At 41.0% G+C, this 5,533-nt stretch overlaps 1 long non-coding RNA gene across 1 annotated transcript; it reads right to left on the bottom strand.

Moving 5' to 3' along the window:
- Window positions 1-367: 367 nt before the first annotated feature.
- On the bottom strand, window positions 368-1,877 carry LOC123367472. The gene is made up of 3 exons (XR_006578487.1): window positions 1,742-1,877; window positions 1,473-1,586; window positions 368-846 (listed from the first exon to the last, which is right to left on the bottom strand). It is a non-coding gene; the product is annotated as an uncharacterized LOC123367472 (long non-coding RNA).
- Between the last annotated feature and the right edge of the window lie 3,656 nt (window positions 1,878-5,533).

Below are 5,533 nucleotides of genomic sequence, written 5' to 3'. Positions count from 1 at the left end.
TCTTGAGCTTCCTTGATTTATCTATGGATCTTGTAAAACCATTTTTTTTTAGATAAATTTTTATCTGGTGGCTATTTGGTGGTCTATGTGTTGTTGGTGGGTTTTTTAATCCTTTTCCATAGACAAGTATCTCTGTCACAAAAATCATCATCACAGATTCTTGTTGACAGTCTCTTCTCAGAGGCCAAGGATGTAATGGATGTGGAAACTGAAATACCATCTCACCCCTGGAAGGAATCTCTCTAGGTCAAATGTGAGACTCCTTACCGGAGCACTGGGTGGGGTTGGTGGGGGGGATTACTTTGGGCTTCAGCTGCCCCTTTTCTGTGGCTAGATACAGGACTTCAGTCTCCAAGGGTGTCAAGTAAACAGCTTTTATCAAGACTACATTTACTTTTTAATTCAATTTAATACTCATTTTTTCCCTCAAAAAATAGTAAGTTTTCAGAAAACAGAGATGGATATCAATTAATAAAAACAAACAATATGCCTACATAAGAAAGAATAAACTGACAACAATTTCTGCCCTTTGAATCTTTCTGGTCTGTAGCATTGTCTTTACTGCTATCAAATTGGAGAAATTTCTCTTGTGATGTGTGGATATTTGTTTTTTGATGCAAGATAGAGAGGTTTAAAAGATATATTTGTTTTCCTTCTCTGGGCTTCTCTTTGTACAATAGTTCATTATATGTAGTTCCTTTTAGCACAGTACTTTGAAAATACTTGTCCTTTGCTATACTGTTCTGTATTTAACAATGATAGCTTGTATTCATTTAGTTAGATAACTTTGACACAGAGATGTGTGGGTCAACCTTTTCTTCCTTTTTCCTGTGCATCATCTCATGTCTGCTGGGAAGGATGAAATACCGAATGTTAACATTCAAGAAAAAGAGAACAGCAACAACATATTCCCATTCTTATTGCTATTCACAATGTCCTTCTAAAACGTAGATTTTCTTCTTTGTCTTAATTTCCATAGCATTTATAACAGACAGAATAATTACAAAGATGAGGAAAGTGTGTCCTTTTTGGTTTACATCTTGACAGTATTGTTTGTGCATTATAGATTTCAATGTATTTTTAACTAGCATATTTTCCATAGCAATCTCTTCAGTCCAATTCAATCCCAGATAGTTTTCAGAACATCCCTTTTACTTTAAATATGCCATCTCTCGTCTGAGAGAACATGGCAGAAAAAATGAGTTAACATAATAAATACCAAAGTACCAGTTATAAAGCTCTGTACTACGGAACTTTGTACCTTGTCTACACTAGGGAAATTTGGCAAAATTTAATACCCCTGCTGATGCCATTTCACCTCCACATTGTAAGTCCTAATGTAGACACACTGCTGCCAACATTTTAAGCACCGGGTTGATTAGACCCCCCCCCTCTGAATAATGGTAGCACCAGGTTGCAGTAGAGTTCATGCCTTGAGAACAGCCTTTCCTCCCTTTCTCTCCACACCCTACCCCCCCAGCAGCAAGGAGACCCTGGACACAGAAGTGGCAGCTCAGTGGTGACTCCTCTGAACTGGACGCAATGGCAGCTCAGCAGAAGCAGTGGCTTTTTCCTCCTTGAAGGGCCTTCAAGAAAGTAACACAGAGGTGTGATATTCATATCTGAGGCCAGCAGCCCACTGTTTTCCCAAAGACAACACAAGATGGCTACTGAGAGGTAGCTGCGAATTGGGGATAAGCCTAGGACTGAAATCAAAATGGCATCTGGTCAAAGAAAGTACCATTTCATAGGGATGGCACAAGATGGTCCACTTTGATCCCTGTGAATAATGCTAGTTAGCAGGATTCCACTGGAGATCCCTTCCAGCCTTGAATTTCTATGATAATTAGTTTTGGATGGGGGTTGTCAAGGTTCAGTACAAAGTTCTGTCAAGTACATAGCACACAATGGGGCAGATTCTGAGGCAGTGACATCAATATAAATCCCAAGCCGCTCCAGTAAAGTCTGTTTTCCATGGTATAACAGAGTAAATCTGCCCCCACTTGTCTCAAAACACACTAACCAGGAGAGGCCTCTAGCTAGGCTAATTACCCAGTCTCAGTATGGAGCACACTGTCCTCATGCAAAAACAATTAATGTAAGGACATCAGCACCCCAACTCAGACTGTGGAAAAGAGGTAAAAAGACATGGGGGAGGGGAGAAGAGGGAGAGCCATTTTAAAGTCATTGATTGATTTGTGGGGGCAGGCCTCCAGTACAAATCTGACATTGATCTATCTTTTAATCTAACAACACAACAACAATTCTTCAGGCAATCAATTTTAATGATATTAATAGCCCCATCCAAATTATTCAACTTCTACCTTAATTTAGGGGGTTGACTTCATATTTCTTCGGCAAATTTGTCCTATAAATATTGATGTTTGTGAGGATAGCTTTAGTGACTTCTCCATTTTAATATATTTGTTTTTTTAAAGTTTTATAATTCCCTGCCAGTGCTGATTAATTAATAATTCATTCATTTGCTGCGTGTTGTGGTAATCTTTCTGCCTTATGGAAATCATTTCCATGTTGGCTTCTCTTATGCTGTTTGGCAAACCTCAGGCAGCCTCAACACATCTTAATCCAACAGAAACTCCGATTACTATGGATAATACTCTCCTGAGTCAAGAATGGGCACAGGTCAGGGCTCTCCATTCTAGTAACTGCCCTTTCTTCATCCACAATTTGCTTTCTTGTGTAAGCCATCAGTCTTCTCAGTTCTTTTTCATTCTTTTGGGGCCTGATCCAATGCCCATGGAAGTCAATGGGAGTTTCTCCACTGATTTCAAAAGGCATTGGATCATAATCTTGGTCATTTTCCAGTATATTCAACTGAGGGGAAAATGGAGCAGGGCTGAGATGAATTGCTCAGAGACATAAAGCAATAACTAGTAGCAAGCTCACAGAGTTCATAGGCCTGCAAGCACATGAGCATCTTCCAAAATTCAGCACTACTGGCTTGAATCTCACACAAACTGATGCAGTAGTAATATTCTTTTCCTAACTTAATTTATATATAAAATCAAGGGACTTTACTACAATATTTTTAATGGATCCAGGCTTTTTAAAATGTTCTAAAATAGTTTTAGAGCAGTGTCCTGCAATATTCACCTCCAGTATAAAATTTAGGGTTATTATTGTTAAACGCTGCTGTAAAACCTCTAAAATATTGGTAACCACAATGACTGTGCAATATTAACAGTATAAACATAGGTGGTGGGTATAATAGGCCAGGGGAGGCTAAGCCTCCTGGGATGTGGTGGCCCGGCCTGCGCTCCACCCTCAAGGCCCCCTCTCACTTTTCTGCCAGGGCCCCACCCATGCTCCACCTCAGCTGTTGTTTTGTATGACAATGTCAATGCATTCATTTCAGTGATGTTGACCAATCTAATAATTTCAAATGATGATTTCTAACCAAAGTCTAAATGAGCTCTCCCTGACAGCTAATGATGAGCTGGGGGCTGGGGGGAAAGGATTCAGGACCAGATTGTATTTACATTCACACCTAATCTACCTAGGTATCCAGCAACCAGAGCTGTGTTGCCCAAGTGATAGATTTTGGCTGGGGTTGGGTTACAAGTCACTTGAATGTGGTGGGGGGGAGAATGAAATGTTGTTGTTCTTATTGTATGAGTAAAGGGCAGTAGAACTGTACTTAGCCTGTGCTGATTGAGGGCATCAAGAGAGAGGGTGGGGACCTGTCCCTCTCCACTGTTTAAAGACAGAGCTGATTAGGCTCCATAGATAGTCAGGTCTACGTGCTTAGTCCTGCTGTGGGGACAGTGTTCCTGTGGTACAGTGTTTTTGTGTAAAAGACGGCCCAGACTGCACTTGCAGCGAGGTTCCTCCACTGAGAGTTGGGTGGAACCTCAAGAGACCAACTCGCGGAGGTCACAGTGGCAGGTGGCAGCAGAAGGTGACTGCACAGGGCCATTGGCAACAGAGTGGTGGAGTGAATGGTGGTACAACGAACAGCCGTGGCCAGAGTGAACAGTGAGCAGCTGGAGGAACGAGCAAGGTGCCTTCTTGCCCCCCACCTGGGAGGTGTACTCATGTGAAAGCACGTCTGAACTCTGAATCTCCACTGACTAAGGACAACACCGGTGAGTGGGGTGCGGTGGAGGGAAAAGTGAGGGGCACATTAAATAAGCATTTGTTTGTTGGACTATATTTTAGTGACTTTGCTCCAGAATGCTAGATTTGTGACTGGGAATGGAAACTTAAATAAATATGTTTCCTAGTAGGCCAAGATTTTTAAAATGCATTATTTGCCAAGGTTGTTATCACACATTGTTGCTATCTTTAGCGATCATTATGTTGGGGAGTTTCTGTAATAACATTTTTATTATTATAATTAATTTTTACATAAGAATAGTCATACTAGGTCAGACCAATGGTCCATATAGCCCAGTATCCTGTCTTCCAACAGTGGTCAAGGCCAGCTGCTTCAGAGGGAATGAACAGAACAGGTAATCACCAAGTGATCCATCCCCTGTTGCCCATTCCCAGCTTCTGGCAAACAGGCTAGGGACACTCAGAGCATGGTATTGCGTCCCTCCCCAGCCTGGCTAATAGACACTGATGGACCTATTCTCCAGGAATTTATCTAGTTCTTATTTTAATCCTGTTATAGTTTTGGTCTTCACAGCATCCCCTGGCAAAGAATTCCATGGGTTGACTTTATGTTCATAGATTCATAGATTCTAGGACTGGAAGGGACCTCGAGAAGTCATCGAGTCCAGTCCCCAGCCCCCATGGCAGGACCAAATACTGTCTAGACCATCTCTGTTGTGTGAAGAAGTACTTCCTTTTGGGTTTTTTTTTAAACCTGCTGCCTATTAATTTCATTGGGTGACTGCTAGTTCTTGTGTTATGTAAAGGATTAAGTAACATTTCCTTATTCACTTTCTTCACACCAGTCAAGTTTTTATAGACCTCTATCATATCCCCCTTAGTTATCTCTTTTCTAAGCTGAAAATTCCCAGTCATTTAAATTTCTCCTCCTGTTTCATACCCCTAATCATTTCAGTTGCCCATCTCTGTACCTTTTCCAATTCCAGTATATCTTTTTTGGGATGAGGTGACCAGATCTGCACACAGTATTCAAGGTGTGCACGTACCATGGATTTATATAGAGGCAATATAATATTTTCTGTCTTATTATCTATCCCTTCCTTAAAAAAGCAAAGGTTTCAGAGTAGCAGCCTTGTTAGTCTGTATCTGCAAAAAGAACAGGAGTACTTGTAGCACCTTAGAGACTAACAAATTTATTTGAGCATAAGCTTTCATGAGCTACATCCGATGAAGTCGGCTGGACCCCACAAAAGCTTATGCTCAAATAAATTTGTTAGTCTCTAAGGTGCCACAAGTACTCCTGTTCTTTTTAAAAAAGCAAACAGAATGTTGGGAATCTTTGACTGCCGCTGCACATTGTGGATAGTTCTCTGAAAACATCCACTCAATGACTCCAAGATCTGTTTCTTGAGTGTTAACAGCTAATTCAGCAAAGAGTCCTGTGGCACCTTATAAA

The sequence above is a fragment of the Mauremys mutica genome, chromosome 3 (genome assembly GCF_020497125.1).
Source record: "Mauremys mutica isolate MM-2020 ecotype Southern chromosome 3, ASM2049712v1, whole genome shotgun sequence".
Classification (NCBI taxonomy): Eukaryota; Metazoa; Chordata; order Testudines; family Geoemydidae; genus Mauremys; species Mauremys mutica.
Note: the sequence above shows the minus strand (reverse complement) of the source record. Positions and strands in the feature narration are given on the sequence as shown.